This window comes from Bicyclus anynana, chromosome 2 (genome assembly GCF_947172395.1).
Source record: "Bicyclus anynana chromosome 2, ilBicAnyn1.1, whole genome shotgun sequence".
NCBI classification, from domain to species: domain Eukaryota; kingdom Metazoa; phylum Arthropoda; class Insecta; order Lepidoptera; family Nymphalidae; genus Bicyclus; species Bicyclus anynana.
Genome location: NC_069084.1, coordinates 1,337,569 through 1,352,961, shown reverse-complemented (window position 1 = coordinate 1,352,961; position 15,393 = coordinate 1,337,569). Strand labels below are relative to the sequence as shown.

At 34.9% G+C, this 15,393-nt stretch overlaps 2 protein-coding genes across 2 annotated transcripts in view; one reads left to right on the top strand and one right to left on the bottom strand.

Moving 5' to 3' along the window:
• LOC112047351 (probable 39S ribosomal protein L24, mitochondrial) overlaps positions 1-15,393 on the top strand; it is a 503,102-nt gene that overhangs the window by 233,434 nt on the left and 254,275 nt on the right. The window lies entirely within an intron of this gene.
• LOC112055612 (protein madd-4) overlaps positions 1-15,393 on the bottom strand; it is a 352,294-nt gene that overhangs the window by 180,079 nt on the left and 156,822 nt on the right. Inside the window, exon 2 of the mRNA XM_052886188.1 lies at positions 5,236-5,263. The gene's annotated coding sequence lies outside the window, so the exon portion shown is untranslated. The remainder of the gene's footprint in view (positions 1-5,235; positions 5,264-15,393) is intronic.

Below are 15,393 nucleotides of genomic sequence, written 5' to 3'. Positions count from 1 at the left end.
ATTAATAACAAAAAATATCTACGGAACTACAAGAAAAGTAATTAGATAAAGCTAAACAAAAAATGAACAAGCGAGTAATTTATATTCAAATAAATCTTGCATTCGTAACTACAAGTTAATTTATTGCTTTAATATTGTAAAAGCATTTCTTGAAAACGTTTTACATTCGATAATAATTTTAAAAGTAACGAAAGACCGCTACTTCTTCTGCGTGGATTTAAATAATAATAATAATAATAATAATTTATTTATTCATGAGAAAGTACAGAAGGTTTACAGAACTTGCTATAGACATACATACTTTCTACCTTGACAGGTGTTTGAATATTAAAAATAAATATAATACTAACTAATAATTCCAAAATTCCAATAATTAAATATTCAATCGGTGAACATGGTATAAATAAAAATAAAAAAAAAAATACAAGTACAATTAGCATAATTTGACGAAGCATTCTTAACATCAAATATAAATAATTAATATACTATCAGAATCCATTAAAATTAAACAATGTCAATATAAATGCTATGTCAGGTGTAATGCAACATTAAATCAATCAATGTCATATAATTAAAAAAATGAAGTCAAAAATTAAAAATTAATGTCAGAAATTAAAATTAAAATTGTCAATAATTTATAAGAAAATCATAACTGATTATATTTATTGTTATTGTAAAGTTTTTAAAGATCTTGCGGAAACTCTTTGGTTAATTTTATTAAAAGTATATGGAAGGTGCAATATACCTCTATACCAAATGTGCAGGAATTATATACCAAACCATCACATCTCGCGTTAGTAGTGAATATTACTTTTATTACTTGGACTTTACTGAAATTTACCTCTTATGAAACGATTTTCATCTATATGGTACGCGGTATGAAAATTTTATTCGTTCAAGCGTTATCAATAAGCGTTACATTTTCAGCACAATGCACACCTTTAAGTCTTGTATACAGCAAGCATAGATATACAAGGTATATTTCAGTATTTACTGATCACATAATACCTTTGCCATACTTTGGTCATACTGACTAAGTTCAATTGTATTTGAGGAGTAAACTATATTCATGTGTTGGAACGAGTAGGTAGGTACCTTTTTTGAGAACAGGGGTACTCAAACCCAATGACAGTATAGACAATGTGTATGCAAAAAGCACTATTTTGCTGAAAGTAGTTTTTTGAGAGATTAGCTGAAACAAACAGAAATTCCAATCCAAAGAGTAGGAAAACAGGGGATGAATGACTGTATACCCGTTAATTATAAAGTAAAATCACGCATCACTTTTTATTATAGTTCAGTCCGATTTAGATAATTGATTTTTACATTAAGAAGGTACCATATTCTATTTTCATAAAAAACATCTAATGAAATAGTAGATTGTTATACAAGGGGCTAAAAAGACCCATTATATACGAGGTATTTTTAGGGCCCGAGACGTAAGGCGAGGGCCGCCTAAATAGAAATCGAGTTTATAATGGGTTTAGCCCCACGTGTTACACTATGCTTTTCACTACGATTGCGAGAAAATAAAATAGCTTAGTACAATATTCAATGATTTATTTTAATTGAAAATTAAATGTAAAAAGGCTACAATTTTGGATATTAAGGGAGATGCCCAGTAACATAATTTCCGACTACTGTGAAGATGAGTATATGTGGTAAACGTGGGAGATAATAGTTTAAAAAACTCCTTTGGTAAGTGAATCCATTCGTTGTTGTTTTTTTCCACTTATAAAATTTTTCGTAGGTAAGTACTTATTTAAGTAAATGCGTCTCGACTTTGATGGTAACAGATTGAAAATTTCATCCATCTCCAAATTAGGATCACCATTCTCACTAGATGAAGACAACAATAACAATTATTGTTGAAAAACGTGTAAGTTACTGTCACAAATTTACAATGAATTTCTGAAAAAAATCAAGTGTGTATTATTCACGCCAATTGTTTTTTAAATTCTTGCTTTTTAATTTTATTTTTTTCACATGAGAAAGAGGCAAAGGTATTACACCGTAAAGGATGTCCCATGTCTTCAAATCTCGCTCTATTCGCAACTCAATAAAAATAAAATAAAAAAATAAACGCATTCCACAGATTAAAAGAACGCTGCATTTCATTCCAATCTAAAGTTTTTTATTTATTTTTCAAAACAATCAGTGCCTTACCTATAATGATTCTATTTTCGAATAAAACCTCCTCCGTTTTATAGTAGGCTAGTACTTGGCTAGTACTCGTAACAGACAAGAATTAAAAAAACAAAATTACTTTAGCCCCTAGAGGCTAATATGCTTGTTTAGCCCCGCTGTGGAGGGGTAATATGACAGTGTGTTTGAGCAAGAGTAGTGAAAAGATGTTAATTTAAAATTATAAAAAGGCACTTTTATTACTATTTATTTGTATCAATTCATAATAAACCTCCTTTCCTTTGAAAGTAAAGCTTTCGTCTATTAAATATCAACAAGCTGCCGGTATTTAGCTACGACAAACAAGGACTGTCCCGCGAGTGTGCCGGCAAAGCCCGTCGTGGCCCAATACACGACATAAAGGCGCGAGCTGACCTGGAAACTTGCACTCAGCGCCGAGCAAAGCTGAGCCGCCCGCTCATTAACGGGTTAACGTACATTCACGGAAATAGAGACTCCATTTTCAAATTTAATTTCGTGTATATACGTCCACTGTGTATAACTCAGTATTGACTCACACATGTATGGTTATTATCGAAGTTACGACAACGCTATTGACGTTCCTTAACCAATCAGAAAATTGGACATTGGTACGATGTTATTTTTCTTTCTTAGTGGCATAGTCTAACAGGTAAAGGAAAAGATGTTTCTCTTTGCTTGGATAAAACTTCATGAACCTATTTGGCTAGGTACGGACTACAAACCGATCATTATCTAAGACATAGAAATTACGTTATTTTATACTTCTAGTGTTTCAATTCAATTGATTTGTTTTCTTTCAAAAAATGTAAAATCGACTCAAATTATTTTATTAGATTTAGGTAAGTAATGTAAAATATTTTTGTAAGCAAAATGATTTAGAATCATTGATAATTTAAACTCGATAAACAAAAATACAAAAATGGGGCACGACAAGCCACATTAAAGGTTAAGCTGACAAGATAATGAAAAATGAATATTTTACATACCTAATACAAAATTTTATATTTTGAATCTCTTCTGTACCCTGCAATTTTGCTTACTAAAAAAATTGTACTAGCTTTTTATGTCATTTATAATAAATCTTATAAACAGTCAGTCAAGCTAAATAGCTAATTCAAAAATTTCTTTCTACATCCAGCTCAAACAAAACTCTCGTTACAACTCAACTCAACTCACAACTCTGTATAATGTAACTTTGACCGCCGCCAGTCTTGTGGCCATACAATTAAAATTCTTTTTTCGTTCCCCGCATGTGATTTTTCCTGTAACGCGAGAAATAGTTTACTACAAGTAACCCAGATTTTTAACGATACAAGGGAAAGAGAGTCTACCGATTTTACACACACTTAAAATAATCTACTAATGATCTCTCTGGCACAATAAATAATGATTTACAATAGGTACGAGTAAGTCCCGGGTTCAACCCTTAAACCGCAATGGAACAGCGTGGTGGATCGAAGCACATAATCCCTACTATAATGTAGTTAATAGCTGACGTCGCGCGGTTTCACCCGCGCGGTTCCCGTTCCCGTAAAAATAATATATAGCATAAAGCTTTCCTCGATAAATGGGCTATTTAACACTGAAAGAATTTTTAAAGTCGGATCAGTAGTTCCTGAGATTAGCGCGTTCAAACAAACAAACTCTTCAGCTTGATATAAGTAGATTAAAATAGTCTAATGGTGATGAATTAATGACATTAATTGTGTTATACAATCCACCACTACAAAAAAAAAATCTGAAGCCTTTTTTTTACTAATTTATTGAATTAAGTACATCAAATATTCAATTCAGTTTTGTATTCAATATAAATATAGAAAATTCTATTGCAAACTGCAGCACACGATACATTTCTAAAGTTCCTCATAATAGGGCAACGTCGTTCCCATTCAAGATGGCGCCCGTCCCGGTGGACTGTCAAGTTCCGTGACGTCACATCAAAAATTCACGACCCGGCTAATGTTACCTGCCTCGCGCGCTGCAATATTAATTATTAGAAACGGAGTTTAGCGGCTTTATTAAAGCTGAGATTTTTGGTATAAAAAACCATGTAGGTAGGTAGTTATATTCATAATATCTACTTAAACCTGTAGAAGCATAAACAGCTCTTCAGCTAAGGAGCCATCGAAAGGAATTGATTCCCATTCGTTGGACTATTGTTACCCACTTCTAACACAGACAGACAAACCACAGTAAATTGTCTTTACTCTGCTACAACTTCTTGATAGGAAACACTCCCTATCTTGGTCCTTTGAAAAAAGAAACGTTTTTTCGAAAATTATGTCTGAGTATACTTAATATGATACGCTGATAAGTTTCAGTGTTTGGTTGAACGCGCTCATTTCAGGAACTAGCATCATCATCATCATCATCATATCAGCCGATGGACGTCCACTGCAGGACATAGGCCTTTTGTAAGGACTTCCAAACATTACGATACTGAGCCACCTGCATCCAGCGAAAAAAAATGTGTTGTGTGTTCATTTATCGATGAAAATGCTTTAGGCTATATGTAAGGTCCAATAGGAGCGGAGCAACAATGGAAAATGTGGCAAAAACAGGAGTTGAAGAGAGCTTTTATTGCGTGCGCTGCGTAAAAGTTAAAGTTATGCAAAAATCGTGTATTAAAGAATGGTTCCCTTTTAAAGTTAAAAAAGTTAAGTATCAAGGGTTTCATCAAAAAATTCCTTCGTGTATGGATAACAGGGCGACTAAAGGGGTTTTAGCCGGTCAGTCCGTCACTAACTCAACCAGGTGTCCATGAGGATTTCCCCATATATAAAAAACAAAAAAAAAAAATAAAGAATTTGCGGACGAAGTTGCAGGCGTCCGCTAGTATTAAATGTCATTTTAAATACAAAATTGCTCTCACTACTGAGGCTACACGAGTAGAACAAGTATGCGCGTTATGTTAAATAATTTTGTCTTCCCACTGCCTCGTGTTATCAATACAAATCGCATTAATTCTCTCTCAAGTTCGAATTGATTTTGTCTGCGATATACCTACTTATGGTACTTTCATACGTGGAACATACTTTGTGTTACGGCTGGTTATTATCGTAAACTCACCTTCACCTCCTAAACTGGTTTTGAAAATCTGAAACAAAAACATAATAATTTAAGAACTTTGCCGATTGAACTAAAATAGTTATAGTTTTTGACGGCCTCCGAGGCGCAGTGGTATGCGCGGTGGATTTACAAAACGGAGGTCCTGGGTTCGATCCCCGGCTGGGCAGATTGAGATTTTCTTAATTTGTCCAGGTCTGGCTGGTGGGAGGCTTCGGCCGTGGCTAGTTACCACCCTACCGGCAAAGACGTACCGCCAAGCGATTTAGCGTTCCGGTACGATGCCGTGTAGAAACCGAAAGGGGTGTGGATTTTCATCCTCCTCCTAACAAGTTAGTCCGCTTCAATCTTAGACTGCATCATCACTTACCATCAGGTGAGATTGTAGTCAAGGGCTAACTTGTAAAGAATAAAAAAAAAAAAAGTTATGAAATAATAATGTTACATTTGTAGATATATACCTATAAGAGTGAATCCACAAGTTAGTAGGGTGACGATAAAATCCTCTTTTGGAAATAGAAGAAGAAGAACTACTGTTGATAGTTCTTCTTATTACGTACTGCTGGTATATAAATAACTAGCTGCCGTCGCGCGGTTTCACCCGCGTAGTTCCCGTTCCCGTAGGAATACGGGGATAATATATAACCTATCGTCTTCCTCGATAAATGGGCTATCTAACTCTGAAACAATTTTTCAAACCGGACCAGTAGTTTCTGAGATTAGCGCGTTCAATCAAACAAACAAACTCTTCAGCGTTATATTATTAGTACAGATAAGTACTCGGACAATTACGGAGGCATTGATTCCATGCCTTTCAAACCTTCCTGACAACCATGGTCACCTTCAATGTTGCTTACCTATCCATCTAGTTGAGGTTCTAACTCGTAAGTCCATCAAATTCAATCTAACACAGGAAAGTCAAAGAGGTAATTAATGGTCACACGTATAATCGTAACTTACAAAATAACTTTGTAACATCGCTTTATAAAAAGATACTTATTCACCGATAAAAAGCCGAGAAAACGAATCTTTTTTATCGAGAATTCATAATGTAAGACCTATTTTTGTATACAAAGCCTCAGCCGATATTCATGGGCGGCGTAAATAATACATTAACATAAATTTCTGTTTTCGGCCGCGTATTTGGCGGAGTTATAGTGAAATTAGAACTACAAATTGCTTATTTATCATAATGGACGGTCCCCCGCGGTTTTTCTCGCATAAATATGAAATAATAGGGCTCCTCTTTGAAATTTATTAATATTCCGGTTGGTTGGCTTTTTGAAGGTATCTCAATATTTAGAGATATCTCTGACAGCTACAGGGAGAGTTAAAACGAGAGCTTGGTAAGATCAGCCCATGCTCCTTTATTAGGCAAAGATTTCATAATATAGATATGCCATTAACGCGTCGACGCTGCGGTCAAAAGTGGCTAATTGTCTTAATTTCATTTAAAATATAATCATTTCCATGAGTTCGAATTATAGAAACTAAAATTGATAACCCTAAAGCCGACAAGCAGAAAAAACTAAAAAAACTATTAGTATATATAATCTATAATCAAGTCGCGTGCTACCGCTAATATTCAATATACCTATATTCAGATCATCACTCAAGTTATCGTCAGAACAAAAATATTAATTTTATTATTGTGATAAAATGCTAATTTATTATTACAATAATTAAAGTATTGGACAAAGCAATGAAATTAAAATTCAGTAACGGAGGTCAAAATTTCGTAACAAGTTTAAATTATCCTCCATAACAAGACCCCGTGAACGGCATTAGGCCCCACGCACGGCGGACCCTCAAATAAAGGGCACACCTCAAACGAACTCCAAATTATAAATCGACCTCACGTTACACCGTTTACCTCATTATCATGTCAAAGTTTGTTTTTTTTATTCGACGGTAAAGCTCGTTTTTTCGACACGTTACATTTTCATTTTCAGTTTATTTATACTTATTATTGTTTTATTTTTTAATTGTTGTTTGTCAATTGTAGTTTATAAATCAGAAGTTATTAATTGTACTAATTTGGATGATCTATATATTTGGAACAGAATATAATATTAGGAAGAACGACACACACTTCTTTATACATGAGTACTTACCTGTAGCTAGTTTAAACGCTTTAACTATGTTCTGTAAGTAGTATATCATATTAACTCGTAAACTCCTTAACACGTTCGCTGCGGCACTTTCTGTACTTTCCTCTCTTACTAAAACTTTATGTGGTGCGGTACGAGGTCCATTGACCTCGTAACTCTTGAAGACGCTAGGCGCACGAGGTTCATTGACCTCGTAACTCTTGAAGACGCTAGGCGTACGAGGTCCATTGACCTCGTAACTCTTGAAGACGCTAAGCGTACGAGGTCCATTGACCTCGTACCGCAGCGAACGTGTTAAGTATGTGTGGAATAGATGGTATGTGTGGCCTAGACGGTATGTGTTTTTATCTCGCTTCCAGATGAAAGCCATTTCTATAAAGAGAGAGAGATCTTTCTCTTTACAGAATTGGCTTGGCAGTAAATCGGCCTTAAGTCTGTGAAATAACCCATAATTATGAATACACTCTCTGAAAGATTTTGAGCTAAGGCGTGTCAGTTTGTTTTTCCTTTCGCCTCTGAACCATATGCTACATTTATGATAATTTCACGCGAACGGAGACGCGTGTGTTTGCTAGTATACTATAGATTTCAACTCGCATCGGTGTGACAAAATGAATTTTAATAAAAGTGCTAAAATTTTATTTGGGTGTACGATCTAAAATATATTCCTCATGAATTCAATTCCTGCCCAGCCCAACCAAAATGCTGTGTCAAATTACTTGACGCGCGTAAAATAATAATAAAAAAAAATTGCCAGCATTTTAATTAGCGGGACCTTTCTAGAGCTTATCTCTCATTGTTTTAATTAATATTTTCATTGAATGGGACTGAAAAACGAGGGAAAATTTTCGTTCGCGTCTTATTAATTACTCTATGGAAAATGTTTTATGCTCTGCAGTGGTGGGTGGATCAAATGGAGTCGTTTTCATGATGGCTTGTTTGTTTTTGTGATATACCTAATTTGTATATTATTTACTAGACTCCGCGCCACAACACAAGTCCCATAGACGTGGCGCTAATGTATTATGACATTAGCGCCACGTCTATGGCGCTCATTATCAACTGGTCACTTTTATTGTCACTTACAATTTTAGTTTTAGGGACTTCTTTCGTGGCGCGGAGTTTAGTGTGCTTCTCCTCTTTTCACAGAACATAAACTGCTTATAGCATTTGTGGCTTTTTTTTCAAAGCAAACGATGCTAATGCTATAAAAAACCTCATCATTATAAGCCTATTAACGACTCACTACAGGGTTTGGCTTACCTTCAAGGAGAGAGGATATTGAGCGAAGACCCATCACGCTGTTCTGAAGCGGGCAATAATGTTAAACTCTTTAGTGACTATCAGACGTTAATAATGATTGAGATCGACAGTTTAACGTGCTCTTTAAAGCACGCAAAGTGTGACACCACTAAAATCTCAACTCCGGGCTTAGAATTTTTATTAAAAATTGATTTGAAAAAAGGAAAGCTCAGTATTTCATTACCCGAAACAGGACTGGAACCTAGGTGTAGGAAGCTACATTAGTTAAATTCTGGACCAACAAGACAGTTAATATTGTGTACCTATTGGTACTCATTATAGCAGCATATAAACTATTAGACGCCACGCGGTTTCACCCGCGTGGTTCCCGTTCCCGTAGGAGGATAAGGGATAAAATATAGCCTATAGCCTTCCTCGATAAATGGGCTATCTTACACTGAAAGAATTTTTCAAATCGGACCAGTAGTTCCTGAGATTAGCGCGTTCAATCAAAGAAACAAACAAACAAACTCTTCAGCTTTATAATATTATGTATAGATAGAGTACACTACAGTACATAAGTATTTCAAAATCAACTGTAAATAGTTGCTGCGCTAAGAAGACATAGGCTGCATAATGGAACAATGGCATATATGAAAAAAGAAAAGAATGAAACACCTCTCGGCGCCAAAAGTGGGCCTTATCGCGGCCGCGCGGAAACGGGTTAAGCTGCCACTCACGATGTGGGTTAAACCATCCAACCCCCCACAGTCACTCGCGGGAAAAGATCAGCGATACGGCTTTATCTACGGCCGCTGTATAGGCTTGCTTTATGTGCTTTATCTACTCTCATGTTATTAAACCCGAATCGTGTATTAAAAAATATAATGACACAAGTAGAGTTTTAATAAAATCTGCAACCCATTCTCAATTTTTTTTATTAAAAAAGATAATTTAAAAAAATCAACTGATTTCACTTTGAAGGCGGTGGTAAGCCAGTGGCGTATTATTTAAATCAGTTTCTGAAAGAACCACGGGAAAGAACTGCCTGGAAATCCAAAATTTGTATGATTAAAACGGTTTGAGTTCACTGTCTTGGCACCGTCTTCAAAGTGATCAGAAAGTAGCACATGCGATGTTATTTTTCGCTTTTCAGTTTAGTGAAACATTTTTGGGATTTTAATATCGGTTGAATTTTTTTTGTTATTTTTTTACTTTTCCATTTTTAGTAATAATATATGATAGGTGTAAATGTAAAAAAATAAGCATTTAGGTTTTGAATCCTTAAAACACGGCGCGATTTTCTTATAATTAGTACCTTGGTACAATCCCAATTTGAAAGTAAATGGAAATCAAATAGAATGCTCATAACACAGTTAAGTCACTATTCAATTCACTAATCACAGACGTGAAATCCATGGATTTAAGTCTACTATAACAGACGAATGTTATTTGAAAAAAACAAACACCTCAACCTTTGTTTTTACATATCCACCATCAACATACCGTCATAGGTAACTGAATAAAAAAGCAAAGGGAAATCAAATAGAATGAAACTACAGCACCAAACATCGCCTGTTTGCATGTCCCGGCGTCCCGCGGGGACCGTGACACGAGATTGGCTCGTCAGTTTAGGGATACGCCAATTCTATTGTAAAGTGCTGAGTGGCGTACGGAAAAGGCGGTCGGTCCCACTTTGTTTGGTACAATGGAGAGTGTTTGTACAGATCATTTACCTAATGTACTGTTAAACAGCCACAAGGTCTTTTAAAGTTGAGTAATTTCTTGTAAATAATTTATTTTATATCTAGTTCATCATCATTATTAATAATAATAATCCAGTTCTGGATTAGCCTTTAAGCTATTTAGGCAATTACTTACGGCATCCCATCTAGGGATCACGAGAGCCGACTTAGAAAAAGAACGAGCACTTCTTTTAAATTCTTTACATGAATAAACATACAATATATATTTTTTAACAGCTTCATTTAATAAAATTTTATCTGTCAGGCACAGATTAATCAATAATATACAGATGGAGCGTACAGAACACCGTCGATCCGAATACGAAATTCAAAAAAGTATTACATTCTCGAGTCAGTACGACACGAACTGTCGCATCAGTAACTTTTAGTTTTATTCAAGAAAAATGGCGTCTTATGTTTTTAAATATTTTAAAAACTGTTCACAAAAACTAAAGAAATAATATGGAGTATTTTTGATTGATTATTGGTTTATTGATTATTATATTAATTTACGTTATTGTAGTTAGTATTAAATTTTGAAATAAAAATTAGTAAAAAAGTTTGTATATGCGTTTGTCAAGGAGCAACTCACTTAAGTCCTCTATACACCATATTATCTCACAGTACACATTACTCGCAGTCAATAAAAATTTGCTGATGATGCATATAATAAAACACATTAATTTTATAAATATTCCTATTTAATATTAATTTTATAATTAATTTTAAAAGTAAAACACAAAGTTTCACCACAATTTGTAAACGCAAAAACTTTTTTTAGCAAGAAAAACACGCAGGGAATAAAGTTAAATATCATTATAATCTCGCATCTCGGCATCAACAACCCGGGTCCCTCGGGCCACTTGAAAAGAAATTGGATTGTCATCGCAAGAATGCGCCGATTCTGTACCAGAGTGGCGAGTGCCAAGTGTCACAAAATGCCTGTCATGCCGCTCTGTCATGCTACAATGGACACGTCTTGAGTACCTCTTTTGGCTTTTTTAACCAATTCCTTAAGGAAGAGATTCTTAATTTGGCACGTGTTTGGGTTGTTATCTTAAAATACAGGTTTTCTTGTAAATATTACGACATACTTTACAAGGTGATAGCTGACATCAAGACCTACTAAAAAAAACGCAATAAAAAGAAAATCTAATCTTTCATTACTTGAAGCTTTGACAATATAACTTGAAGCAACTATTCAAATAGAGCCGTGTTAGCCCAGTGGACCTCTGCCTCCGATTCCGGAGGGTGTGGGTTTGAATTCAGTCCGGGGCATGCACCTCCAACTTTTCAGTTGTGTGCATTTTAAGAAATTAAATATCACTTGTCTCAAACGGTGAAGGAAAACATCGTGAGGAAACCTGCATACCAGAGAATTTTCTTAATTCTCTGCGTGTGTGAAGTCTGCCAATCCGCATTGGGCCAGCGTGGTGGACTATTAGCCTAACAACTCTCATTCTGGGAGGAGACTCGAGCTCAGCAGTGTGCCGAATATGGGTTGATAATGATAAATGATGAATGATGATGAAGTATTCAAAAATAATTACCATTTATAAAATTAAGGCTTAAGTAATTTTTCAGCACATGGTATGACTAAACTGCACTGATTTTTGTTAAGTTAAGTTATATTGATTTTTGCATTTTGTACAAAAACAATATAACTTAATATGTGTACAATTTCCGCTAACATATATTGCGTTCTCTTAGTAGGCCTTGATGTCAGCTATCAGCCTGTAGAGTATGACGTACTATTTACGAGACATCCTGTATAAATGGGAAAGGTCATTCATCACAAAATCTCACAAATGTCATACAAAGATGAAATTTGGCAGCAAGGTAGTCTATAGTTAGTAGGTAGGTAGGTCTAAGGGCGGACGAAGTCGCGGCGTCCGCTAGTTGGGTTTATATTCGTTTTTACAGGTACAATTTATTTTCTTGCACTATTTTAGTCAAACTATTATTATATTTTAGGTACTATACCTCGAAACCATAAAATGTACCATAGTATAATTAATTTGAGTGGTTTTAATGATATTTTTGTACTAAAAATCGATAATAGATGGGAGGAGGCGGGCGAGAAATATTTTACAGCCTCCTTTTCCATACCTACCAAATATACAGAAAAATATTTCAAATCGGTCGTATATACATATACATATAAACCGCCTTTTTACTATTTTTAGTCCTTGATTCCGAAGCATTTGATGGTGAGTTATTTTTCCACAAGTTCTTACTGCGTCTTTTGATCTATGACATAGATATATTTTTTTAATGATCTGTGTTGATTGACAAAAAACGTAATTGTGTATGATATTGATAGCACGTACTTGTTCATCTATTGATGCTTCGAGGGATCCCAACTCTATTGTTCAGAACATAACCCATTGTCGGCCTTTAGAAATTGATATAATAGGTATAGATCGATTTATCAAGAACCTAATGACGGGATGAAGGCGAACCGTTTCTTCGAGGTCATACAGTTAGCATACTGAGCTCTGTTGTAAGATGTTTACGTGTTAATCGTGAAAGGGTTCTATTGTAATAGCCTCAATAGCTCAACGGTAAGAGCCGTCGGACTCGTCACCGAGGGGAGGGATTGTCCTCCTAAAACAGTCCTTCCCGACTAATTGGAGAGAAATGGGATTGTTGGTCATATTAAACATATATCATCATTAAAAAAAAATTATGGCAAACAAAAATTGGACTACAAGAAACTTCTCTCCTTCTACCGTGCTGAGTTTGTTAAGGGCATCGTGAGTGTTTTGCTGGGCACCTTCTGAGGAGTCCTAAATACCATGGACAGTGTTGAACCACACCTAGTGGGAGGTCCATTGAGCGTGGCGGGATCGCCATTTTAGTGCTTACTACGCCAGCTCAATTGATTTTATCATCTCCAATGTTGTTGGAATATGAGAATGAAAAAATTACTAGCAAGACGAAAATATTACCTCAAAAGTATCCCATGTATAATGTGTATCCGCCCTAAGAAAGCCAACGTAAACAAGCCTGAACTCCCGTAGTTTTACTTACAATTTACGTTGGCTCCACGTAACAAGCAGCAGCCTTTGATCTTTAGTACGATGTTGTTCAGTAACGAAGGCTAAAGTTTAAGAGTGTCAGTAGTTTTCGTATTATATTGAAATTCTACAATGAAGTTTTACCAACATGTTTTTTTTCTCTTAAATTCAATATTTTTGGGTATTTCACTCCACTTGACATAAAAATTTCAAATAGTCAATGATTGTATAATATTCTAAAGTCTAATAGGAGATGAAAGTTAATATTTTCATATAATATTAGTGGACCCGGTCAAGATTCGCTTTGACTTATGTGCACTTCTTCCCTATAACTAATCTACACTACTCTACCCCTACCATACCCTACCCCTTGACTCTTAAACGTTTGTATGGGAAATAGAAAAGGGTTGTTTTTATGGTTTTCCCGGCAATTATTCTAATTTTTCTTACCTTTTGAACCTTCCCTATACCTCCACAAACATATGAAGACCAAGATAAGATAAATCCGTTCAGCCGTTCTCGAGTTTTAGCGAGACTAACGAACAGTAATTCATTTTTATATATATAGATAGCTAAAGTTTCATCTCCTAATTTTTACCTACTATTTACCTTACCATAAGGGTTGAATTTTAAAAAGTCCTTATTGAACAGACCTGTAAGTATACTGACTGTGTGTGTATGCAAATTTTCATGGTTACATTTTGCTATCACCAGTAGTTGGATGGTTTTCGATGTTATGCCAGCCAGTCAGATACAAAAAGATGTCATTTGACAAGAAGTTATATTTAAAGACGATAGGTTCTTCATGCAACTTAACATGATAAATTAGTTCGTTTTCTTCTATCGAAAGTACAAAATAGAAGAGTTTATATATTCATATTATATGTAATTTTCCTTTGGGTCGTATTTAAAAAAAAAAGTTTCGATTTCGAGTTGGTGCGTACTCGTACTAAGGGTCGACGGCAGAGGCTCGTTATCCGATCTTATTAAGGAATTAATTCATTTATTCCATCGATAATAATTAGTATTCCGCGACCGTTTCCCGCTTCTGCTCTTTATTAATGTCCCTCCCGGGTTCCGTATAATTCCCTCGTGGAAATAGATCGGTTAATACGAACAGTAATTTTGGACGATAGAATATAGTTTTCTTGTAAAGCTTTATGCTTTAGTAAAACCTAAATGGTTTTGTAAAAGAAAATATTTCGAGATACACGAAATACATTATATTTTTTTTTTGTATTAAATGTATTTGCAGTCTATTCGTTTTAAGTCTTAACAATGAAACCAATTATGATTATTTCTGGCTCAGAAATAAATCGGAAATTTGATATATGACATCTTTTGGAATAGTATTCATAGTATCTTTTACATTCGTGTATACAAAATGTAAATAAATAGAAAAAGATTGCGGTAAGAGCTAGAGTTTTTAAATAAAATAATCCGTTCTCTTCTCCATATTAGCTAGGTTAACAGACAGTGTTAAACGAATAGCCGGAGGTGTATAGAGAGGTTAATAGGAAAATCGCCTTGTTTAGTCTTAGAATCCCAATGCAGAAAATTAATTCAAACGCCTTCGGGAAAACTGAGACGTATCTTATTACTGTGTACAATTTGTTGACAAACAAAAGTAGACCCTATTTTCAATACACTAAGATCGATTTTAATAAATCGGAAACTGTTATATGGGTCCAGTAATTTATTCTACATCGGACACAAAAGAGCTTATACACAAAACACGTAGAGGAAAGAAAGCTCAATGGTTTAGGTATTAAGGTGTATTTTTGATTGGCGTTATTTTTGTTTAGTTTTGTATGGAAAATAAATTCGAGATAGGGACGTGTGGGTCGCATTGAGATTGGGGGTAAACACTTAATTATGCCGCTTGTTAAAGAATTTCGCCTAGTTGACCTCTGTGGAATTAATTTCACGTATTTATGGTGTACGAATACATTTCATGTCAATAGGTTCTTGAACCATTTGCTTTTTAGGGCATTTGTGAGTGTGAAATATTCACTTTTCACACCGAGAGTAACCTATATGTAT